The sequence below is a fragment of the Pan troglodytes genome, chromosome 12 (assembly GCF_028858775.2).
Source record: "Pan troglodytes isolate AG18354 chromosome 12, NHGRI_mPanTro3-v2.0_pri, whole genome shotgun sequence".
Taxonomy (NCBI): domain Eukaryota; kingdom Metazoa; phylum Chordata; class Mammalia; order Primates; family Hominidae; genus Pan; species Pan troglodytes.
Window position 1 is genome coordinate 91,027,989 of NC_072410.2, and position 26,456 is coordinate 91,054,444.

General features: G+C 43.2%; 1 long non-coding RNA gene across 1 annotated transcript in view; it reads left to right on the plus strand.

Moving 5' to 3' along the window:
- The first annotated feature begins 1,153 nt into the window (after positions 1-1,153).
- LOC104004929 (uncharacterized) overlaps positions 1,154-26,456 on the plus strand; it is a 155,622-nt gene continuing 130,319 nt past the window's right edge. The window contains exons 1-2 of the long non-coding RNA XR_010149586.1: positions 1,154-1,403; positions 10,018-10,142. This is a non-coding gene — a long non-coding RNA (uncharacterized LOC104004929). The remainder of the gene's footprint in view (positions 1,404-10,017; positions 10,143-26,456) is intronic.

Here is a 26,456-nt window from a genome sequence, read left to right on the forward strand (position 1 = left end):
TCCCCACTAGATTAGCTAGATACAGAGTGTCAACACAAAGGTTCTCCAAGGCCCCACCAGAGTAGCTAGATACAGAGTGTGGGTTGGTGCATTCACAAACCCTGAGCTAGACACAGGGTGCTGATTGGTGTGTTTACAAACCTTGAGCTAGATACAGAGTGCCCATTGGTGCATTTACAATCCCTGAGCTAGACATAAATGTTCTCCACGTCCCCACCAGACTCAGGAGCCCAGCTGGCTTCACCCAGTGGATCCCGCCCGGGGCTGCAGGTGGAGCTGCCTGCCAGTCTGGCGCTGTGCGCCCGCACTCCTCAGCCCTTGGGTGGTCGATGGGACTGGGCACCGTGGAGCAGGGGGCGCCGTGGAGCAGGGGGCGCCATGGAGCAGGTCCCGAGCCCTGCGCCGCGGGAAGGCAGCTAAGGCCTGGCGAGAAATCGAGCGCAGCGCCGGTGGGCTGGCACAGCTGGGGGACCCAGTACACCCTCCGCAGCCGCTGGCCCGGGTGCTAAGGCCGGCAGGGCCGGCAGGGCCGGCAGGCTGCTCCGAGCGCGGGGCCCGCCAAGCCCACGCCCACCCGGAACTCCAGCTGGCCCGCAAGCGCTGCAGGCAGCCCCACTTCCCGCTCGCGCCTCTCCCTCCACACCTCCCTGCAAGCTGAGGGAACCGGCTCCGGCCTTGGCCAGCACAGAAAGGGGCTCCCACAGTGCAGCGGTGGGCTGAAGGGCTCCTCAAATGCCGCCAAAGTGGGAGCCCAGGCAGAGGAGGCGCCCAGAGCGAGCGAGGGCTGTGAGGACTGCCAGCACGCTGTCAGCATGATCTTGGCTTACCGCAACCTTTGCCTCCCAGGTTCAAGCGATTCTCCCGCCTCAGCTGAGGCTACAGGCATGCGCCACTGTGCCCAGCTAATTTTTGTATTTTTAGTAGAGACAGGGTTTCACCATGTTGGCCAGGCTGGTCTCAAACTCCTGACCTCAGGTGATCCACCCGCCTCGGCCTCCCAAAGTGCTGGGATTACAGGTGTGAGCCACTGCATCTGGCCTTTTTTTTTTTTTTTTTTTTTTAATTGAGATGGAGTCTCACTCTGCCGCCCAGGTTGGAGTACAGTGGCGCCATCTTGGCTAACTGCCACCTCCGCCTCCCAGGTTCAACCAATTCTCCTGCCTCAGCCTCCCAAGTAGCTGGGATTATAGGCGCCCACCACCATGCCTGGATACTTTTTTTTTTCTATTTTTAGTAGAGACGGGGTTTCGCCATATTGGCCAGGCTGGTCTCCACCTCCGGTGATCCGCCTGCTTCTGCCTCCCAAAGTGCTGGGATTACAGGCCTGACGCAACGCGCCTGGCCTGAAGAATCTTTTCAAATGCAACAGGGAGAGGGATAGTTGTATCAGAATGTTTTCAACTGTAAGTATTCAAGGTAGTTGGAAACAGGAAAGAAATGTATTACCTCACATAACAAGAAGTCTCAAGATAGAGTGGCTCCGGGGTCAGTTAATTCAGTGACTCAAAGATGTTATCAAGGGCCAGTTTTGTTTTAATCTTCCATTCTGCTATTTTCAGCATGTTGACTTGATCTCTCTCTCTCTCTCTTTTTTTCTGTTTGCTCCCTTTGTGGTTGTAAGAAGCTACTGAAGATCCAGGCCTCAGTGAGATATGACAATATCCAGTGGAAACAGAGTGAATGTCACTTTTCTTGCATTTTTTTAAACCAGTAACTAAAACCTTTCACAGAAGCCATGTCACACTTCATGTCTTTTTGTCCTAATCCAAGCATTGGCAAGAAGAATTAATTCATTTGTTCACTCTTCATATATTTATTGAATGTCTATTATGTGTCACTAGAGCTAGGAAACCTCAGATGGCAAAACAGGTAAAAATCATACAGCTTATATTCTATGGGAAGAGATAAAAAAGAACCAAATGAATAAAGTGGTGATAAATATTATTGGGATAAAAGTGCAATGGGAAAGGGAGATAAGTCATGCTGGTTAGGTAGCAGTAGGGAAGGGACCAGATAATTGGGTTTCACCAGTGAGAAAACATCGCCTGGGGCTGGAACTGAGGCTAAAGATCACCACACCTGAAGCAGATGGTCCCTTGGAAAAGGAAAGTGAATAAAAATGAGGTTCTCTTAGGAAGAAGAAAGTGAGAGACAGTTGTTAGATAGGCAATTACCAGTAAGGGCAAGCTATGGAAGTTGTGGGACACAGTTCAAAATGAAAATGCAGAATTGTTATTCAAAAAGTAGGAAAAAGTATCACTAAAGGACAAAAATATAACTGTCTTTTTACTTTCTTTCAGTCTTTTTGTTGACCTCTTATGATGGTTTTAATTTGCTATTTAATATCTTTATAGGTAAAGAAAAATTGAAAATTTAAATTATTAGCATATATTTTATTATTCATTTTGATATTGTATAATGCCTGTTTTACATGCAAACATAAGAGCATTTAACTAATATGTGGAATCACCAAAACTATAGTTCCTATTTCTGTGGCTCCTACAGGGATACACATTTTATTCTTACTAGAACAGTGGAAATGATGCACAAAACAAACTCAATTGTCTTATTTCATTTCCTTTTTTTTAAATTTTATTTTTGAGATGGAATCTGGCTCTGTTGCCCAGGCTGGAGTGCAGTGGCACAATCTCGCCTTGGCTCACTGTAGCCTCCACCTCCTGGGTTCAAGTGATTCTCCAGCCTCAGCCTCCTGAGCAGCTAAGATTACAGGTGCACGCAACCACACCTGGCTAATTTTTGTATTTTTATGGAGATGGAGTTTCACCATGTTGTCCAGGCTGGTCTCAAACTCCTGACCTTAAGTGATCTGCCCTCCTTGGCCTCCCAAAGAGCTGGGATTACAGGCATGAGCCACCGTGCCCGGCCTTATTTCATTTCTTTTCTTTCTTTCTTTTTTTTTTTTTTTAATTATACTTTAAGTTCTAGGGTACATGTGCACAACGTGCAGGTTCGTTACTTATGTATACATGTGCCATGTTGGTGTGGTGCACCCATTAACTCGTCATTTACACTAGGTATATCTCCTAATGCTATCCCTCCCCGCTCCGCCTACCCCATGACAGGCCCCAGTGTGTGATGTTCCCATTCCTGTGTCCAAGTGTTCTCATTGTTCATTTCCCACCTATGAGTGAGAACATGCGGTGTTTGGTTTTTTGTCCTTGCGATAGTTTGCTGAGAATGATGGTTTCCAGCTTCATCCATGTGCCTACAAAGGACATGAACTCATCCTTTTTTATGGCTGCATAGTATTCCATGTTGTATATGTGCCACATTTTCTTAATCCAGTCTATCATTGATGGACATTTGGGTTGGTTCCAAGTCTTTGCTATTGTGAATAGTGCTGCAGTGAACATACGTGTGCATGTGTCTTTATAACAGCATGATTTATAATCCTTTGGGTATATACCCAGTAATGGGATTGCTGGGTCAAATGGTATTTCTAGTTCTAGATCCTTGAGGAATCGCCACACTGTCTTCCACAATGGTTGAACTAGTTTACAGTCCCACCAACAGTGTAAAAGTGTTCCTATTTCTCCACATCCTCTCCAGCACCTGTTGTTTCCTGACTTTTTAATGATTGCCATTCTAACTGGTGTGAGATGGTATCTCATTGTGGTTTTGATTTGCATTCCTCTGATGGCCAGTGATGGTGAACATTTTTTCATGTGTCTTTTGGCTGCATAAATGTCTTCTTTTGAGAAGTGTCTGTTCATATCCTTTGCCTACTTTTTGATGGGGTTGTTTTTTTCTTGTAAATTTGAGTTCTTAGTAGATTCTGGATATTAACCCTTTGTCAGATTTTCTTCCATTCCATAGGTTGCCTGTTCACTCCAATAGTAATTTCTTTTGCTGTGTAGAAGCTCTTTAGTTTAATTATATCCCATTTGTCAATTTTGGCTTCTGTTGCCATTGCTTTTGGTGTTTTAGACACAAAGTCCTTGCCCATGCCTATGTCCTGAATGGTATTCCCTAGGTTTTCTTCTAGGGTTTTTATGGTTTTAGGTCTGACATTTAAGTCTTTAGTCCATCTTGAATTAATTTTTGTATAAAGTGTAAGGAAGGGATCCAATTTCAGCTTTCTACATATGGCTAGCCAGTTTTCCCAACACCATTTATTAAATAGGGAATCCTTTCCCCATTTATTGTTTTTGTCAGGTTTGTCAAAGATCAGATGGTTGTAGATGTGTGGTATTATTTCTGAGGGCTCTGTTCTGCTCCATTGGTCTATATCTCTGTTTTGCTACCAGTACCATGCTGTTTTGGTTACTATAGCCTTGTAGTGTAGTTTGAAGTCAGGTAGTGTGATACCTCCAGCTTAGTTCCTTTTGCTTAGGCTTGTCTTGGTAATGCGGGCTCTTTTCTGGTTCCATATGAACTTTAAAGTGGTTTTTTCCAATTCTGTGAAGAAAGTCATTGGTAGCTTGATAGGGATAGCATTGAATCTATAAATTACCTTGGGCAGTATGGCCATTTTCACCATATTGATTCTTCCTATCCATGAGCATGGAATGTTCTTCCATTTGTTTGTATCCTCTTTTGTTTCGTTGAGCAGTGGTTTGTAATTCTCCTTGAAGAGGTCCTTCACATCCTTTGTAAGTTGGATTCCTAGGTATTTTATTCTCTTGGAAGCAATTGTGAATGGGAGTTCACTCATGATTTGGCTCTCTGTTTGTCTGTTATTGGTGTATAAGAATGCTTGTGATTTTTGCACATTGATTTTGTATCCTGAGACTTTGCTGAAGTTGCTTATCAGCTTAAGGAGATTTTGGGTTGAGACGATGGGGTTTTCTAAATATACAATCATGTAATCTGCAAATAGGGACAATTTGACTTCCTCTTTTCTTAACTGAATACCGTTTATTTCTTTCTCTTGCCTGATTGCCCTGGGCAGAACTTCCAACTCTATGTTGAATAGGAGTGGTGAGAGAGGGCATCCCTGTCTTGTGCCAGTTTTCAAAGGGAATGCTTCCAGTTTTTGCCCATTCAGTATGATATTGGCTGTGGGTTTGTCATAAATAGCTCTTATTATTTTGAGATATGTCCCATCAATACCGAATTTATTGAGAGTTTTTAGCATGAAGGGCTGTTGAATTTTGTTGAAGGCCTTCTCTGCATTTATTGAGATAATCATGTGGTTTTTGTCTTTGGTTCTGTTTATATGCTGGATTATGTTTATTGATTTGAGTATGTTGAACCAGCCTTGCATCCCAAGGATGAAGCCCACTTGATCATGGTGGATAAGCTTTTTGATGTGCTGCTGGATTCGGTTTGCCAGTATTTTATTGATGATTTTTGCATCGATATTCATAAGGGATATTCATCTAAAATTCTCTTTTTTTGTTGTTGTGTCTCTGTCAGGCTTTTTTGATGCTGGCCTCATAAAATGAGTTAGGGAGGATTCCCTCTTTTTTCTATTGATTGGAATAGTTTCAGAAGGAATGGTAGCAGCTCCTCCTTTTACCTCTGGTAGAATTCGGCTGTGAATCCATCTGGTCCTGGACTTTTTTTGGTTGGTAAGCTATTAATTATTGCCTCAATTTCAGAGCCTGTTATTGGTCTATTCAGGGATTCAACTTCTTCCTGGTTTAGTCTTGGGAGGGTGTATGTGTCCAAGAAATTATCCATTTCTTCTAGATTTTCTAGTTTATTTATGTAGAGGTGTTTATAGTATTCTCTTATGGTAGTTTGTATTTCTGTGGGATCGGTGGTGATGTCCCCTTTATCATTTCTTATTGCGTCTATTTGGTTCTTCTCTCTTTTCTTCTTTATTAGTCTTGCTAGCGGTCTATCAATTTTGTTGATCTTTTCCAAAAACCAGCTCCTGGATTCATTGATTTTTTGAAGGGATTTTTGTGTCTCTATCTCCTTCAGTTCTGCTCTGCTCTTAGTTATTTCTCACCTTCTGCTAGCTTTTGAATGTGTTTGCTCTTGCTTCTCTAGTTCTTTTAATTGTGATGTTAGGGTGTCAATTTAAATATTTCCTGCTTTCTCTTGTGGGCATTTAGTGCTCTAAATTTCCCTCTACACACTGCTTTAAATGTGTCCCAGAGATTCTGGTATGTTGTGTCTTTGTTCTCATTGGTTTTAAAGAACATCTTTATGTCTGCCTTCATTTCGTTATATACCCAGTAGTCATTCAGGAGCAGGTTGCTCAGTTTCCATGTAGTTGAGTGGTTTTGAGTGAGTTTCTTAATCCTGAGTTCTAGTTTGATTGCACTGTGGCCTGAGAGACAGTTTGTTATAATTTCTGTTCTTTTACATTTGCTGAGGAGTGCTTTACTTCCAACTATATGGTCAATTTTGGAATAAGTGCGATGTGGTGCTGAGAAGAATGTATATTCTTTCGATTTGGGATGGAGAGTTCTGTAGATGTCTATTAGGTCCGCCTGGTGCAGAGCTGAGTTCAATTCCTGGATATCCTTGTTAACTTTCTGTCTCGTTGATCTGTCTGATGTTGACAGTGGGGTTTTAAAGTCTCCCATTATTAATGTGTGGGAGTCTAAGTCTCTTTGTAGGTCACTCAGGACTTGCTTTATGAATCTTGGTGCTCCTGTATTGGGTGCATATAGATTTAGGATAGTTAGCTCTTCTTGTTGAATTGATCCCTTTACCATTATGTAATGGCCTTCTTTGTCTCTTTTGATCTTTGTTGGTTTAAAGTCTGTTTTATCAGAGACTAGGATTGCAACCTCTGCCTTTTTTTGTTCTCCATTTTCTTGGTAGATCTTCCTCCATCCCTTTATTTTGAGCCTATGTGTGTCTCTGCACATGAGATGGGTCTCCTGAATAAAGCACACCAATGGGTCTTGACTCTTTATCCAATTTGCCAGTCTGTGTCTTTTGATTGGAGCATTTAGCCCATTTACATTTAAGGTTAATATTGTTATATGTGAATTTGATCCTGTCATTATGATGTTAGCTGGTTATTTTGCTCGTTAGTTGATGCAGTTTCTTCCTAGCATCGATGGTCTTTACAATTGGCATGTTTTTGCAATGGGTGGTACTGGCTGTTCCTTTCCATGTTTAGTGCTTCCTTCAGGAGCTGTTGTAGGGCAGGCCTGGTGGTGACAAAATCTGTCAGCATTTGTTTGTCTGTAAAGGATTTTATTTCTCCTTCACTTATGAAGCTTAGTTTGGCTGGATATGAAATTCTGGGTTGAAAATTCTTTTCTTTAAGAATGTTGAATATTGGCCCCCACTCTCTTCTGGCTTGTAGAGTTTCTGCCGAGAGATCAGCTGTTAGTCTGATGGGCTTCCCTTTGTGGGTAACCCGACCTTTCTCTCTGGCTGCCCTTAACATTTTTTCCTTCATTTCAACTTTGGTGAATCTGACAATTATGTGTCTTGGAGTTGCTCTTCTCAAGGAGTATCTTTGTGGTGTTCTCTGTATTTTCTGAATTGGAATGTTGGCCTGCCTTGCTAGGTTGGGGAAGTTCTCCTGGATAATATCCTGCAGAGTGTTTTCCAACTTGGTTCCATTCTCCCTGTCACTTTCAGGTACACCAATCAGACGTAGATTTGGTCTTTTCACATAGTCCCATATTTCTTGGAGGCTTTGTTCATTTCTTTTTACTCTTTTTTCTGTAAACTTCTCTTCTTGCTCATTTCATTCATTTGATCTTCAGTCACTGATACCCTTTCTTCCACTTGATCGAATTGGCTACCGAAGCTTGTGCATTCATCACGTAGTTCTCATGCCATGGTTTTCAGCTCCATCAGGTCATTTAAGGACTTCTCTATACTGGTTATTCTAGTTAGCCGTTCATCTAATCTTTTTTCAAGGTTGTTAGCTTCTTTGCGTTGGGTTCATACTTCCTCCTTTAGCTCGGAGAAGTTTGATCATCTGAAGCCTTCTTCTCTCAACTTGTCAAAGCCATTCTCTGTCCAGCTTTGTTCCATTGCTGGCGAGGAGCTGTGTTCCTTTGGAGGGGGAGAGGTGCTCTGATTTTTATAATTTTCAGCTTTTTTGCTCGGTTTTTTCCCCATCTTTTTGGTTTTATCTAGCTTTGGTATTTGATAATGGTGACGTACAGATGGGGTTTTGGTGTGGATGTCCTTTCTGTTTGTTAGTTTTCCTTCTAACAGTCAGGACCCTCAGCTGCAGGTCTGTTGGAGTTTGCTGGAGGTCCACTCCAGACCTGTTTGCCTGGGTATCAGCAGCAGAGGCTGCAGAACAGTGAATATTGCTGAACAGCAAATGTTGCTGCCTGATCGTTCCTCTAGAAGCTTCATCTCAGAGGGGCACCTGGCTGTGTGAGGTGTCAGTCTGCCCCTACTGGGGGGTGCCTCCCAGTTAGGCTACTCAGGGGTCAGGGACTCACTTGAGGAGGCAGTCTGTCCATTCTCAGATCTCAAACTCCGTGCTGCGAGAATGACTACTCTCTTCAAAGCTGTCAGACAGGGATATTTAAGTCTGCAGAGGTTTCTGCTGCCTTTTGTTTGGCTATGCCCTGCCCCGAGAGGTGGAGTCTACAGAGGCAGGCAGGCCTCCTTGAGCTGCAGTGGGCTCCACCTAGCTCGAGCTTCCCAGCTGCTTTGTTTACCTACTCAAGCCTCAGCAATGGCAGGTGCCCCTCCCCCAGCCTGGCTGCCGCCTTGTAGTTCAATCTCAGACTGCTGTGCTAGCAAAGAGGGAGGCTCTGTGGGCGTGGGACCCTCTGAGCCAGGCATGGGATATAATCTCTTGGTGTGCCATTTCCTAAGACTGTTGGAAAAGTGCAGTATTAGGGTGGGAATGATTCGATTTTCCAGGTGCCATCTGTCACAGCTTCCCTTCGCTAGGAAAGGGAATTCTCTGACCCTTTGCACTTCCTGGGTGAGGCGATGCCTCGCCCTGCTTCGGCTTACACTTGGTGGGCTGCACCCACTGTCCTGCACCCACTGTCCAACAAGCCCCAGTGTGATGAACCCGGTCCCTCAGTTGGAAATGCAGAAATCACCCGTCTTCTGCGTCACTCGTGCTGGGAGTTGTAGACTGGAGCTGTTCCTATTCGGCCATCTTGCTTCTTTTTTTGAGACAGAGTCTTGCTCTGTCGCCCAGGCTGCGGCTCACTGCAACCTTTGCCTCCTGGGTTCAAGCGATTCTCCTGCCTCAGGCTCCTGAGTAGCTGGGGTAACAGGTGCGCACCACTGTGCCTGGCTAATTTTTGTATTTTTAGTAGAGATGGAGTTTCACCATGTTGGTCAGGCTGGTTTCAAACTCCTGACCTCGTGATCCGCCCACCTTGGCCTCCCTAAGTACTGGGATTACAGGCATGACCACCGCACCTGGCCTTATTTCATTTCTTAATAGGTGCACGTTCTACCCATAGTTTCTACTTGTTATTTATTGATAAGTAAGGAAGTTACAGAAAGGAAAAGAAATTATGGCCTTTCCTATCTTTCCCTTTCTTTCTATGTTATTCGTTTCCAGCATAAGTGGTTAGCTAATATAGGAAAGTAATATGAATAAGAAAGGAAATGGTAGGATTTCTTGATTGTTTGTGTTTCTTAGAATGTCTTTGTCTTCTTTCTGCATTTATTGCAGGATTTGGTTTGAATGTAAAGTTTGGGGGTTTCAACACTCCTGTTACTCGGTCATAGATGTAACACACTTACCTTGTACTTCGTATGAGTCTCCACAAGCTCTTACATGCTGTGGGTCCAACTGAACACTGTGCTCATGGGGCATTGCTTTTTCCAAATTTTAGATTTCTGAGCAAAATAAATGCTACATTTTTAAAGCTATGAAATTTTGTGGTGGTTTGTTATGTAGTGATAGTAACTGGAATATATACCAAAATAGGTCTGTACCTTTGAAAATGTAATCTCCTCAGTCATGACTCTCAATAATGAAAGTGATGTTACATTAGAATCAAGTGGGTCACATTTTCAAAATATAGCAAAAGTTCATGACGGTATAGTCTATGATAACATGAATTTGGATATAACAAAATTGACTTCTGTCCTCCACCCCACCTTGTTCTCAAAATCCCCATCATATTTAACTTGGAGAAGAAAACCACCACCTGGAGTGCCAAACTGCAACGGGGACCTAGACAGATTCAGATTGTGCCACTGGAGCCCTGGAATTGGATTGCTGGATAGACTCACTGTGTTAATTTATTTAATCTTGGATCAAGGTAATACTAAATTTTATATTATTGAATATTTTGTGCCCAACTTACTATGTTACAGTGGGGTTTTATGTATGGCTGACCGAATCAATCTTTCCAAATTCATTTCCTCTTCCTAGATCCACAGGTAAAGTACATTTTCCAGGGCCTTTGAGTCAATGTGTGGCAGTATGACTAATTCTTGCCAATAGAATGTGAGCAGAAATGAGATGACATTTCCAGTTGAGACAGTTATGAATGTGCTTCTCATTTTTTTCTCCCCTTGTTGTCAACTGGATGGCACATTGTTGAAAATGGGGGATGCCCAGCATGGAAGAAGACTGAACCATCACTTAGAGGAGAGCTGCTTACCCCTCACTGGGTTGTGGCATGAACAATAAATACACTTTTAAGATACTGAAATTTGGGAGTTTTAATTTTCACTAGAGCGTAGCCTAGTCTATATAAGGAATTTAAAGGGGATTGCTGCTGTAACCCTAAAATATGTGTTATTGGCTTAATAGTTGAATACTGGAGAGTGAGTAAACTGATATTCGGGGCTGCAGAGATGGCAGATCTATGGTATAGACTGGTAAAGTATTTGGTAAAACTGCTTCCTGTAATATCTTGGGAGGTAGGCCATGGCCCTACTGAGCCAGCAGCTCTGGGGGAAATGATTATAAAGAGCCAAAATGTTATTGCATGTTGGTTTCTATTTGCTGCATTTTGGGAAAGTATTACAAGAAAGAGATGAGGTTAGGAGATAATTGGCTGGTGTAACCAGAAATAAAAGAAATAAAGAGACTGTAAAAATTTGGGGCATTGAAAGGTTGGAAAAATCCAACGGCTTCTAGGCTCCCAAATGTAGGTAGTAAGACAGAGGCAAAGTCCTTGAACGACAGGCAAAGATTAGGTTAAGAACATAGCTATTCCATTCAAGGTTGATATCTTCAAGGTAACCTGTTTTTATTTATTTCAGAGAAAGAGATATGATGAGTGAAGGAGTAAAAAGAAAGGCAGGCTTGAGAAAGAACTTTGGGTTCTTATTAACGTAAGGCATGGGTTTATTGCAAACATATCATTCTTTGAGAAAATTATATTGCCACATAATCCAAACTTGGAGTGTTTCAGACTTAAACGAACCCTTAGGCTCCTAAAGGTCCACATGCGGGAGAAGTAGGCTATAAAATTTGTCCAGTCCCCAAGAAGGACAGGACATACACCTTCAGATGCTTGAAACAAGGAGAATAGGTTAGCTGGGCGTAGTGGTGCACACCTGTGGTCCCAGCTATCAGGAGTCTGAGGTGGGAGGATTGCTTGAGCCCAGGAGGTTGAGGCTGCAGGGAGCCGTGTTCATGCCACTGCACTCCAGCCTGGGTGACACAGCGAGAGACCCTGTCTCAAACAACAATAGCAACAACAATAACAACAACAAGCCAGGAGAATAGAAAAGAGAGAATCTCTCACAGTGCTGATCCAGGGACCAGAGAAAATGAGGAGATTCTTCCCAGGGAGCAAAAAACAGGGGCTTAATGGAATTTCTTCCACAGGGCAGAGATAGGTGTCTACCCAGATGATTCCACAACTGCTATGAACTAGTGATTGTTGTGTATCTTTCATTCTTTCCTTTTTCAAATGGAGTTTTAAAAATTGGCAAAAATTTTATACACTGTGGAATGGCAAAATCAAGCTAATTAGCATATTCATTACCTCACATACTTTTATTTTTTGGTAATGAGAACACTGAACATCTACTCTCATCAATTTTCAAGTGCCTAACACATTGCTATTAACTGTAGTTCCCCATGTTGTGTAATAGAGCTCTTGAACTTTTTCATCCTGATACCTCCCCAATCCCTTTCTTCTCAGTCTCTAGTAATCCCCATTGACTTTCTGCTTCTGAGTTTGACTTTTTAAAAATGTATGTATGTAGGTATTTATTTTTATACAGTTTTAAAAGTAACCTTATAATGTTGTTCTCCTCATTTTCAAAGGAACACTTGAAAATTTTGTTTTTAGTATTTAATGTTTATGGGTACATAGTATATATTTATGGCATATGTGAGCTATTTGGATGCAGGCAAACAATGTGTAATAATTATTAGGGTAAATGGGATATCTATCACCTCCAGCATTTATTCTTTGTGTTACAAATAATTCAATTATACTCTTTTTTTTCTTCTTGTTTGAGACAGGGTCTCACTCTGTCACCCAGGGTGGAGTGCAATGGAATGATCTCGGCTCACTGCAACCTCCACTTCCCGGGTTCAGGCAATTCTTCCACCTCAGCCTCCCAAGTAGCTGAGACTACAGGTGTGCAACACCGTGCCCAGCTAATTTTTTATTTTTTAGTAGAGACAGGTTTTCACCATGTTGGCTCCCAAAGTGCTGGGATTACAGGCATGAGCCACCATGACTGGCCTCAATTATACTCTTTTAGTGATTTTTAAATGTACAATTAAATTATTGACTATAGCAACCTTGTTGTGCTTTCAAATACTAGATCTTATTCATTCTTTCTATTTTTGTTTGTACCTGTTAAACATCCCCCCATCCCCCAACCTCCCCCACTACCTTTTCCAGTCTCTGGTAACCTTCATTCTATTCTCAATCTCCATGAGTTCAATTGTTTTGATTTTTAGCTCCCACAAATGAGTGAAAACAAAGTTTGTCTTTCTGTGCATGGCTTATTTCACTTAATATAATGACCTCCACAGCTCTATTCACAAATGACAGGATCTCATTCTTTTTTATGGCGGAATAGTACTCCATTGTGTATATGCAACACATTTTCTTTTTCCATTCACCTATTGATGGACACAGGTTGTTTCCAAATCTTTTTTTTTTTTTTTTTTCTTTTTTATTGATCATTCTTGGGTGTTTCTCGCAGAGGGGGATTTGGCAGGGTCACAGGACAATAGTGGAGGGAAGGTCAGCAGATAAACAAGTGAACAAAGTTCTCTGGTTTTCCTAGGCAGAGGACCCTGCGGCCTTCCGCAGTGTTTGTGTCCCTGGGTACTTGAGATTAAGGAGTGGTGATGACTCTTAACGAACATGCTGCCTTCAAGCATCTGTTTAACAAAGCACATCTTGCACCGCCCTTAATCCATTCAACCCTGAGTGGATACAGCACATGTTTGAGAGAGCACAGGGTTGGGGGTAAGGTCACAGATGAACAGGATCCCAAGGCAGAAGAATTTTTCTTAGTACAGAACAAAATGAAAAGTCTCCCATGTCTACCTCTTTCTACACAGACACAGCAACCATCCGATTTCTCAATCTTTTCCCCACCTTTCCCCCCTTTCTATTCCACAAAACCGCCATTGTCTTCATGGCCCGTTCTCAATGAGCTGTTGAGTACACCTCCCAGATGGGGTGGTGGCCGGGCAGAGGAGCTCCTCACTTCCCAGTAGGGGCGGCCGGGCAGAAGCGCCCCTCACCTCCCGGATGGGGCGGCTGGCCGGGCGGGGGGCTGACCCCCCCCACCTCCCTCCCGGACGGGGCGGCTGGCCGGGCGGGGGGCTGACCCCCCACCTCCCTCCCGGACAGGGCGGCTGGCCGGGCAGAGGGGCTCCTCACTTCCCAGTAGGGGCGGCCGGGCAGAGGCGCCCCTCACTTCCCCGACGGGGCGGCTGGCCCGGCGGGGGGCTGACCCCCCACCTCCCTCCCGGAGGGGGCGGCTGGCCGGGCAGAGGGGCTCCTCACTTCCCTGTAGGGGCGGCCGGGCAGAGGCGCCCCTCACCTCCCGGACAGGGCGGCTGGCCGGGCGGGGGGCTGATCCCCCCACCTCCCTCCCGGACGGGGCGGCTGGCCGGGCGGGGGGCTGACCCCCCCACCTCCCTCCCGGACGGGGCGGCTGGCCGGGCGGGGGGCTGACCCCCCACCTCCCTCCCGGACGGGGCGGCTGGCCGGGCGGGGGGCTGACCCCCCCACCTCCCAGACGGGGCGGCTGGCCGGGCGGGGGGCTGACCCCCCCACCTCCCTCCCAGACGGGGCGGCTGGCCGGGCGGGGGGCTGACCCCCCCACCTCCCTCCCGGACGGGGCGGCTGGCCGGGCGGGGGGCTGACCCCCCACCTCCCTCCCGGACGGGGCGGCTGGCCGGGCGGGGGGCTGACCCCCCCACCTCCCTCCCGGACGGGGCGGCTGGCTGGGCGGGGGGCTGACCCCCCCACCTCCCTCCCGGATGGGGCGGCTGGCCGGGCAGAGGGGCTCCTCACTTCCCAGAAGGGGCGGCCGGGCAGAGGCGCCCCTCACCTCCCGGATGGGGCGGCTGGCCAGGCGGGGGGCTAACCCCCCCACCTCCCTCCCGGATGGGGCGGCTGGCCGGGCCGGGGGCTGACCCCCCCACCTCCCTCCCAGACAGAGCGGCTGGCCGGGCAGAGGGGCTCCTCACTTCCCAGTAGGGGCGGCCGGGCAGAGGCGCCCCCCCACCTCCTGGACAGGGCGGCTGGCCGGGCAGGGGGCTGATCCCCCCACCTCCCTCCCGGACGGGGCGGCTGGCCAGGCGGGGGGCTGATCCCCCCACCTCCCTCCCGGACGGGGCGGCTGGCTGGGCGGGGGGCTGACCCCCCCACCTCCCTCCCGGATGGGGCGGCTGGCCGGGAGGGGGGCTGACCCCCCCACCTCCCTCCCGGACGGGGCGGCTGGCCGGGCAGAGGGGCTCCTCACTTCCCAGTAGGGGCGGCCGGGCAGAGGCACCCCTCGCCTCCCGGACGGGGCGGCTGGCCAGGCGGGGGGCTGACCCCCCCACCTCCCTCCTGGACGAGGCGGCTGGCCGGGCAGAGGGGCTCCTCACTTCCCGGTAGGGGCGGCCGGGCAGAGGCGCCCCTCACCTCCCGGACGGGGCGGCTGGCCAGGCGGGGGGCTGACCCCCCCACCTCCCTCCCAGATGAGGAGGGAGGACGCTCCTCACTTCTCAGACGGGGTGGCTGCCGGGCAGAGGGGCTCCTCACTTCTCAGACGGGGCGGTTGCCAGGCAGAGGGTCTCCTCACTTCTCAGACAGGGCGGCCGGGCAGAGACACTCCTCACATCCCGGACGGGGCGGCAGGGCAGAGGTGCTCCCCACATCTCAGACGATGGGTGGCCGGGCAGAGACGCTCCTCACTTCCCAGATGTGATGGCGGCCGGGAAGAGGCGCTCCTCACTTCCTAGATGGGATGGCGGCCGGGCAGAGACGCTCCTCACTTTCCAGACTGGGCAGCCAGGCAGAGGGGCTCCTCACATCCCAGACGATGGGCAGTCAGGTGGAGACGCTCCTCACTTCCCAGACGGGGTGGCTGCCAGGCAGAGGCTGCAATCTCGGCACTTAGGGAGGCCAAGGCAGGCGGCTGGGAGGTGGTTGTAGCGAGCCGAGATCACGCCACTGCACTCCAGCCTGGGCGCCATTGAGCACTGAGTTAACGAGACTCCGTCTGCAATCCCGGCACCTCGGGAGGCCGAGGCTGGCGGATCACTCGCAGTTAGGAGCTGGAGACCAGCCCAGCTGACACATCGAAACCCCGTCTCCACCAAAAAAATTCGAAAACCAGTCAGGCGTGGCGGCGCACGCCTGCAATCGCAGGCACTCGGCAGCCTGAGGCAGGAGAATCGGGCAGGGAGGTTGCAGTGAGCTGAGATGGCAGCAGTACCGTCCAGCTTCGGCTCGGCATCAGAGGGAGACCGTGGAAAGAGGGGAGAGGGGAGAGGGGAGAGGGGAGACGGGGGTGGGGGGAGGGGAGAGGGGAGAGGGGAGAGGGGAGAGGGAGCTCTATCTACCACACAGTCCTTCTCTGAATCTCTCCAAATCTTGACTGTTGTGAATCGTGCTACAATAAACATGGGAGTGCAGATATCTCTTTGATATACTGATTTCCTTTCTTTTGAGTATATACCTAACAGTGGAATTGCTGGATCATATGGTAGTTCTATTTTTAGCTTTTTGAGGAACCTCCAAACTGTTCTCCATTGTGGTTGTACTAATTTACTTTCCCATCAACAATGTACAAGGATCCCCTTTTCTTCACATTCTTGCTAGCATTTGTTATTGCCTGACTTGGATGAAAACCATTTTAACTGAGGTGAGATGATATCTCATTGCAATTTTTTAAAAAAATAGAGACGGGGTCTTGCCATGTTGTCCAGGTTTTTCACAAACTCCTGGGCTCAAGCAATCCACCTGTCTTGGCCTCCCAGTCTTGTCTGGGATTACAGACGTGAACCACTGTGCTGGCCCATTGCAGTTTTGATCTGAATTTCTCTGATGATCAGTTATGCTGAGCACCTTTTCATATACTTGTTTGCCATTTATATGTATTCTTCTGAGAAATGTTTCTTCAAATATTTTGCCCATTTTAAATTGGATTATTAGATTTTTTCTTATAGAGTTGTTTGAGCTCCTTATATATTCTGGTTATTAATCCCTTGTCGGATGGTTAGTTTGCAAATATTTTCTCCGCCTGTGCATTGTTTCTTCACTCTACTGATTATTTTCTTTTCTGTGCAGAGGCTTTTTAACTTGATATAACCCCATTTGTCCATTTTTGCTTTGATTGCCTGTGCTTGTAGGATATTACTCAAGAAATTATTTGCCCACTACGATGTCCTGGAGAGTTTCTCTAATGTTTTCTTATAGAGGTTTCACAGATTGAAGTCTTAGATTGAAGTCTTTCATCCATTTTGATTTGATTTTTTTGTTTGCTTGTTTTGAGACAGTCTTGTTCTGTCACCCAGGCTGGAGTGCAGTGGTGCATTCTTGGCTTACTGCAACCTCCACTTCCTAGGTTCAAATGATTCAGGTGCCTCAGCCTCTCAAATAGCTGGGATTATAGGTGCCTGCCACCATGCCCAGCTAGTTTTTGTATTTTTAGTGTGGACAGGGTTTTGCCATGTTGGCCAGGCTGGTCTTGAACACCTGATCTCAAGTGATCCACCCACCTTGGCCTTGCAAAGTGCTAGGATTACAGGCTTGAGCCACCATGCCCAGCTGATTTTATTTTATTTTTTTAATAGCAAGTGGTAGGAGTCTAGTTTCATTCTGCTGCATATGGATATCCAGTTTTCCCGGCAACATTTATTGAAGAGACTGTCCTTTTCCCAGTGTATGTTCTTGACACCTTTGTTGAAAATGAGTTCACTGTAGATGTATGAATTTGTTTCTGGGTTCTCTATTGTGTTCTATTGGTCTGTGTATCTGTTTTTATGCCAGTACCATTACTGTTTTGGTTACTATAGCTCTGTAGTCTAGTGTGAAGTAAGGTAATGTGATTCCTCCAGTTTTGTTAGTTTTGCTCAGGGTGACTTTGGCTCTTCTGTGTCTTTTGTGGTTTCATATAAATTCTAGGATTTTTTTTTATTTCTTTGAAGAATGCCATTGGTATTTTGTTAGGAATTGTATTGAATCTGTTGATTACTTTGGGTAGTATGTATGGACATTTTAATGATATTGATTCTTCCAATCCATTAACATGGAATATCCTTCCATTTTTTTTGTGTCCTCTTCAATTTTTTTTCATCAATGTTTTATAGGTTTCGTTGTAGAGATCTTTCACTTCTTTGGTTAAGTTAATTCCCAAGTATTTAATTTTATTTGTAGCTATAGTAAATGGGGTTATTTTCTTGATTTCCTTTTCAGACTGTTTGCTGTTGGCGTATAGAAATGCTAACGATTTCCGTATGTTGATTTTGTATCCTGCAACTTTACTGAATTTGTTTATCTGTTCTAATAGTTTTTTGGTGGATGACTTCTTAACAATTTTACATATAAGTGAGATTGTGTAGTATTTGTTTTTCTGTACCGTGTTTATTTCACTTAAATTAAGTGAAATAATTTCACTTAAGTGAAATAAACATAATGAAGTGTCTTCATTATGTTAGGTTCATTCACATTGTCACAAATGACTGGATTTTCTTTAAGGCTGAGTACTATTCCGTTGTGTATATATATCACATTTTCTTTATCCATTCATCCATTGATGAACACTTAGGTTGATTTTATATTTGGCTATTGTGAGTAATGCTGCAAAGAATATGGGAGTTTAGACATCTTTCATGATTTCATATCCTTTGGCTATATGCCCAATAGTGGGCTGCTGGATCATGTGGTAATTCTATTTTTAATTTTTAGAGTGATCTCTATGCTGTTTTCCATAATGGCTGCACTAATTTACATTCCCAGAAATAGTGTGCAAGCATTCATTTTTCTTTATATTTTTGTCAACATTTGTTATCTTTTTGTCTTTTTGGTAACAACCATGTTAACAGGTGTGAGGTAATATCCCATTGTGGTTTAATTTGCATTTCTGTGATGATTAATGATATTGAGCATTTTTTCAAATACTTTTTGGCCATTTGTATGTCTTCTTTTGGGAAATGTGTATTTGTATCCTTTGTCCATTTTAAAATTGATTTATTATCTTGCTGTTGTGCTCTTTGAGTTCCTTATAGGTTTTGTATAGTAACCCCCTTATTAGATGTATGATTTGCAAATTTTTTTTCCCATTCTATACAGTATCTCTTTACTCTATTGATTGTTTCCTTTGTTGCATAGAAGGTTTTTAGTTTGATGAAATTTCATCAAATGGAATTTTAAAAAAGTTTTTCTTTTAAGATAATTTTAGATTTATAGAAGAGTTGTAAAGATGGCACAGACAAGATGTATTTCTTTTATATAGCTTTTCTTAGTAATTAACATTTTACATAACCATGGTGTATTTATCAAGACTAAGAAATTAATATTGGTACAACACTATTAACTATAGACTTTATTCAGATCTCATTAGGTTTTCACTAATGTCTTTTTTTTTTTGGTTTCAGGATCTAATGCAGGATGGCATGTTGCAATTTAGTCAACATGTCTCCTTAGTGTATTTCAATCTGTGTCAATTTCTTGGTCTTTCCTTGTTTTTTATGACTTTGACTATTGAAGATTAATGGTTAGATTTTAGTAGAATGTTCCTCAATTTGGAGTTGTCTGATGTTTTCTCATGATTATCTTGGAATTATAGAGTTTCAGGAAGAATAACACAGAGGTGAAGAGCCCTTCTCTTAACATCATACCAGAAGGTACACGATGGGTGATTTTATTGCAGTTATCCTGTCCCTGCACCACCATTATAAATTGGGTGTGGTGAGAGAGAAGATAATTTGTGTTTTTAGATTTTAATTTGTGAGATCATGAGGATCTTCCCCAGATTTGATGGAAAAGCTAGCGTATCACTGGATGCTGGATCTTGAGCTGGATGCAATGACTGGATGTCACTTTAGAATGTTTCTCTTGACGAGAGAGTGAGAATGTTCTATATAAGAATGGAAGTGTGAAACAGCTTCTGGTTACCACAAGGGCAGACCATGGCAGAAATGGACTAGGTTTTCACCATATATATTTCCTCTTCTTGGACCCACAGTGAAACAATGTTTCTCAGCTTTCTTGTATCTATGTGGGGCCATAAGAATAGTTCTTTTCAATAGAATATGATTTGGAATGATTTGTCACTTCTGGTTTCAGATAGTTAAGAGGGAGTGCCTTCTATGCACTCTCCCTCTCACCCTCTCGCCCTCTCATGCCAAATGGATGCTGAGGGCTTCCTTGAAACTATGAGTTGAAGGTGGTAGAGCCAGAGACTGCAAAGAGGCCTGTACTTTGAGGACGACTTGGCGAACAGTCCACGCCTATGATATGAGAAAGAAGTAAGGCTTTATTGTGTTAAGACACTGAGATTTGAGGTTTATTTATTTTAACAGCATAGCTCAACCTGTCCTGACTAATACAATATACATACCCATCCTGCAGTATTATATGCCTTAGGTGGTATGGGAACATATGTATTTTTAAAATCTAATCACGTGATTCTGCTTCTCTTTCATCCCTTATTCCCATCAACCCCCTTATTTCTACACATTGGTTCAGTTTAAGAAACATAATACATCAGATCTATTTCAAAGGTCAACTTAGAAGGGAAATGTTTCAATTGAGAGGAAGATGTTAGCTGAGAATGAAAGGCTGTTTTAGATGGCAAGTTCAAAGAAAGGAGACTACTATGAAAAGGTAAAACATCCTCCCTCCCTCCCTCCCTCCCTCCCTCCGTCTCTCCCTCTCTCCCTCTCTTCCTTCCTTCCTTCCTTCCTTCCTTCCTTCCTTCCTTCCTTCCTTCCTTCCTTTCTTCCTTCCTTCCTTCCTTCCTCTACTTTGGATTTAATTTTCTCTTCTTTTTCTTGTTTCCTAACTTGGAAGCTTAGATTGTGGATTTTAGGTCTTTCTTCTTTTCTAATGTATGCATTCAATGCTATACATTTCCCTCTAAGCACTGTTTTCACTGCACCTCACTAATTTTGATATGTTGTATCTTTATTTAAAATATTTTAAAAATTCTCTTGAGATATCTTCTGTCACCCGTGTATTAGTTGGAATTGTGTTGTTTAGTCTTCAAGTAACTTGGGATTCTCCAGCTATCTTTTTGTTATTGATTTCTAGATTATTCCATCATGGTCTAAGAGAAGACATTGTATGATTTCTATTCTTTTAAATTTGTTAAAATATTTTTTGTGGCTCAGAATGGGATCTATCTTGGTGAATGTCCCATGTGAGCTTGACAAGAATGTGTAATCCACTGTTGTTGGATGAACTAGTCTATAGAAGTTAAGTATATCCAGTTGATTGATAGGGCTGTTGAGTTCAACTACACACTTAATGATTTTCTGCCTGCTGCATCTGCCCATTCTGATAGAGGGGTGTTAAAGTCTTCAACTTTAATGTGGATTCACCTATTTTTCCTAGCAGTTCTATCAGTTTTTTCCTCCACATATGTTGATGTTCTAATTTGTGAACAAATTAAGGATTGTTAAGCCTTCTTGGAGAATTGACCCCCTTCTCATTATGTAATGTCCCTTTTAATCCCTGATAACTTTCCTTGCTCTGAAGTTTGCTCTGTCTGAAATTAATATAGCTGTTGCCACTTTATTTTGATTAGTGTTAGCATGGTATTTCTTTCTCTATTACTTTACTTTTAATCTGTATGTATCTTTATATTTAAAGAGAGTTTCATGTAGGCAACATATAGCTGGGTCCTGTTTTTTGATCCACTTTAACAATCTCTTTTTAAAAATTGGTGTAAACAGACCATTGATGTTTAAGGTGATTATTGATATAGTTGGATTAATATCTACCATATTTGTGACTGTTTTCTAATTGTCACATGTGTTCTCTGTTCCTGTATTGTCTTCCACACTTTTTTTTTGCCTTTGTGGTTTTAATTGAGCATTTTATAAAGTTCATTTTTTCTCCTTTTTTTAGCATGTCAATTATAGTTCTTTTTAAACTTTTAAAAGTGGTTGCCCTAGAGTTTGCAATATACATTTACAATTAATCCAAATCTGCTTTTAAATAACATGATACTGCTTCATGCATAGTGCAAGTACCTTATAGCAATAAAATATTTCTGATTCTTTCCTCCTATCCCTTGTATCATTGCTGTCATTCATTCACTTATACATACATACTTATATGTTCCTTGACTTATGACAGGGTTATGTCCTGATAAACCCATCATAGGTTGTAAATATTGTGAGTAAAAAATACATTTAATACACTTCACCTACCAAACATTACAGTTTAGCCTAGCCTAAGTGGTTTTCTTTAGGAAACAGTGCTGCTAAAACACAACATAGGAGCAGAAGCAATTTAAAATGTTCAAGACATTAAATGCAGGACTGTGACTCTATGTTGCCATTTAATATGCTTTGTATTGTAGGATATAAAAACTAACCCCCATCTATGGAATGTTAAGCTGATACCCAAGACAGTCAAAAACACTCATAATTCAATATCCCACACTATTTCCTGGTTGTACCAAAAAATAAACAACCCAGCAAATGATTTCACCTCTTAAAAAAAAGCATTTATACTGATATTCACTGTGAAGACCTTGTGGAACTCTTCTACATTAAACTCACAATTGTGTGTGTGTGTGTGGGTTTATTTTGTGAAGACACCAAATATATATTGTCTTATCCAACAATACTTCTTCAGTTCTCTGATTCTCCAACACCAACTAGATGTCTGACGATTCAATTCAGTTCTGACACTGACTTCCCAGATTTAGCATCAGACTCTCCTGGTTTAAGCAGTTGGTGCCACAATATTTCCTTTGCTTCAGATGTCAGTCACAAGCATTGAGTCACCTGTATTTCTGAGTTACTGGCTATAAATTGGGCATTTCCACACTTCCCTCCTCAATGTTAATGATTTGCTAGAATGGCTCACAGAACTCAGAAAACTACATTACTTGGCCATTGCTGATTAACTCAATCTCCACTTCCTCTCTCCTTCCTGGAGGCTGGGCAAGGCTTAATCTTTCTGGTGATCAGCCCCCATCCTGAAGCTATGTATAGGCTACCAAGAGTTGTGTCATTAAAACAAAAGATGCTCCTATAACCCTTATTACTCAGGAAATTTCAAGGGTTTTGGGACCTCTGTGCCAGAAACTGGTGACAAAGACCAATTTTTTTTTTGGTTATACCATAGCCCCCTATGACTGGGTCCTTCTGGAGTTTTAAAACAACTTTTATTTTAGGTTCAGGGGTGCATGTGAAAGTTTGTTGTATAGGTAAACTCATGTCATGGGGGTTTGATGTACAGATTATTTTATCACCCAGGTAGTAAGCCTAGTACTCAATAGTTTTCTGCTCCTCTCCCTCCTACCACTCTCCACCCTCTGGTAGGCCCCAGTATTTGTTGTTCTGCTCTTTGTGTCCATGTGTTCTCATCATTTAGCTCCCACTTCCAAGTGAGAACATGCAGTATTTGGTTTTCTGTTCCTGCATTAATCTCCTAAGGATAATGCCTCCAGCTCCATTCATGTTCCTGCAAAGAACATGATATTCTTTTTTATGGCTGCATAGAATTCCATGGTGCATATGTACCATATTTTCTTTATCCAGTGTACCATTGATGGGAATTTAGGTTGATTGTATGTCTTTGTTATTGTGAATAATAACAAAGTGAATAATAGTGCTGCAGTGAACATATGCATGCATGTGCCTTTAGGATAAAGTGATTTATATTCCTTTGGGAACATATCCTGTAATGGGATTGCTTGGTTGAATGGTAGTTCTGTTTTCAGCTGTTTGAGAAATTGCCACATTGCTTTCCACAATGGTTGAACCAATTTACATGCCTATCAACAGTGTATAAGTGTTCCCCTTTTCTCTGCAACCTTGCCAACATCTGCTATTCTTTGACTTTTTATTAATAGCCATTCTGACTGGTGTGAGGAGGTATCTTGCTGTGGTTTTGATTTGCATTTTTCTAGTGATCAGTGATATTGAGCTTTTTTTCCATATGCTTATGGGCTGCATATATGTCTTCTTTTGAAAAGTTTCTGTTCACATCCTTTGCCCAATTTTTTTATTTTTATTTTTTTAAAGACAGGGTCTGGCTCTGTTGCCCAGGCTGGAGTGCTGTAGTGTGATCTCAGCTCACTGCAATATCTGCTTGCTGAGCTCAGGTGATCCTCCTGCCTCAGCCTTTTGAGTAGCTGGGACTACAGTCACGTACCACCATGCCTGGTTAATTTTTGTGTTTTTAAAAGAGATGGGGTTTTGCCATGTTGCCCAGGCTGGTCTCGAATGCCCTGAGCTCAAGTGATCTGCCTGCCTTGGTCTTCCAAAGTGCTAGGATTACAGGCCTGAGCTACCACTCCCAGCCTCTTTGCCCACCTTTTAATGGGGTTGTCTTTTTCCTTGTAAATTTGTTTAAGTTTCTTATATGTGCTGAATATGAGCCCTTTGTCATATGCATAGTTTGCAAATATTTTCTCCTATTCTGTAGGTTGTCTGTTTACTCTCTTGATAGTTTCTTTTGCTGTGCAGAAGGTCTTAAGTTTAATTAGATCCCATTTGTCAATTTTTGCTTTTGTTGCGATTGCTTTTGGTGTCTTTGTCATGAAATCTTTGCCAGTTCCTATGTCCAGAATGGTATATCCTAGGTTATCTTCTAGGGTTTTTATAGTTTTGGGTTTTACATTTAAATCTTCAACCCATCTTGTGTTGATTTTTGTATATGGTGTAAGGAAGGGGTCCAGTTTCAATCTTCTGCATTTGACTAGCCAGTTATTCCAGCACCATTTATCGAATAGGGAGTCCTTTCCCTGTTGCTTGTTTTTGTCAACTTTATCAAATATCTATTGGGGGAACCAGCCCCCAATATTTCAACATAGGTTCTTTTCTATTTTCCCTAAGTGTCAGCCAGTCTGAGAAATAAAGAGAAAGAGTACAAAGAGTAGAATTTTACAGCTGGGCTGCCGGGGGTGACATCACATATTGGCTGGTTCTGTGATGCCCACCTGAGCTGCAAAACCAGCAAGTTTTTATTAGGGATTCTAAAAGGGGAGGGGGTGTATGAACAGGGAGTAAGTAACAAAGATCACATGCTTCAAAGGGTAATAAAAGATCACAAGGCAAAGGCAAAATTAGAATTACTGATGAGGGTCTGTGTCCCACTGTGCATGCATTGTCTTGATAAACATCTTAACAGGAAACAGGGTTTGAGAGCAGAGAACTGGTCTGACTAGAATTTACCAGGCTGGAATTTCCCAATCCTGGTAAGCCTGAGGGCACTGCAGGAGACCAGGGCATATTTCAGTCCTTATCTCAACCGCATAAGACAGACACTCCCAGAGCGGCTGTCTATAGACCTACACCCAGGAATGCATTCCTTCCCCAGGGCTATTCCTTGCTGGGAAAAGAATTCAGCGACATTTCTCCTACTTGCACATCCATCTATAGGTTTTCTGCGAGAAGAAAAATATGGCTGTATTCTGCCTGACCACACAGGCAGTCAGACCTTATGTTATCTTTCCTTGTTCTCTGAAAATCGCTGTTATTCTATTCTTTTTCAGGGTGCACTGATTTCATATTGTTCAAACACACGTATTTTACAATCAATTTGTACAGTTAACACAATCATCACAGGTCCTGAGGTGATGTACATTCTCAGCTTACAAAGATAATGTGATTAAGAAATTAAAGACATGCATAAGAAATTATAAGAGTATTGATTGGAGAAGTGATAAATGTCCATGAAATCTTCACAATTTATGTTCAGAGATTGCAGTAAAGACAGGCATAAGAAATTATAAAAGTATTAATTTTGGGAACTGATAAATGTCCATGAAATCTTCACAATTTATATTCTTCTGCTGTGGTTCCAGCCGGTCCCTCTGTTCAGGGTTCCTGACTTCCCGCAACAAGTATCAGAGGATTGTAGGTGTGTGCCCTTATTTCCAGGCTCTTTATTCTCTTCCATTGGTCTATGTGTATGTTTTTGTACCAGTACCATCTATTTTGTTTACTTTACCCATGTAGTATAGTTTGAAGTCAGGTAGTGTGATGCCTCCTGCTTTGTTCTTTTTGCTTAGGATTGCTTTGCCTATTCGGGCTCTGTTTTGGTTCCATATGAATTTAAAATTTTTTTTTCTAGTTCTGTGAAGAATGTCATTGGTAATTGGAATAGCATTGAATGTGTAAATCACTTTGGGTAGTATGACCATTTTAACAATATTTATTCTTCCTATCCATGTGCATGGAATGTCTTCCATTTGTTTGTGTCATCTCTGATTTCTTTGAGCAGGGTTTTGTAATTCTTATTGTAGCAATCTCTCACTGGTTAGCTGTATTCCTAGGTATTTTATTTTTGTGTGTGTGGCAATTGTGAATGGGATTGTGTTCCTGGGATTGACTCTAGGCTTGACTATTGTTGGTGTATAAGAATGCTAGTGATTTTTGTACATTGATTTTGTGTCCCAAAGCTTTGCTGAAGTTGCTTATCAGCTCAAGGAGCTTTTGGGCAGAGACTATGGAGTTTTCTAGATATAGAATCCTGTAATCTTCAAACAAGGATAGTATGGCTTCTTCTCTTTCTATTTGGATGCCTTTATTTCTTTCTCTTGCCTTATTTATCTGGCCAGGACTTCCAATACTATGTTGAATAGGAGTGGTGAGACAGGTCATCCTTGTCCTGTGCTGATTTTCAAGGGGAATGCTACCAGCTTTTGCCCATTTTGTATGATGTTGGCTGTGGGTGTTTGTCATAAATGACTCTTACTATGTTGAGGTATGTTTCTTCAATACCTAGTTTTTTGAGAGTTTTTAACATGAAGCAATGTTAAATTTTATCAAAACCCTTCTGTGCATCTAGTGAGATAATAATGTGGTTTTTGTCTTTAGTTCTGTTTATGTGATGAATCATATTTATTGATTTGTGTATGTTGAACCAACCCTGCATCCCAGGGATAAAGTTTTTTGATGATCATGGTGGATTAGTTTTTTGATGTGTTGCTGGATTCTGTTTGTTAGTATTTTGTTGAGA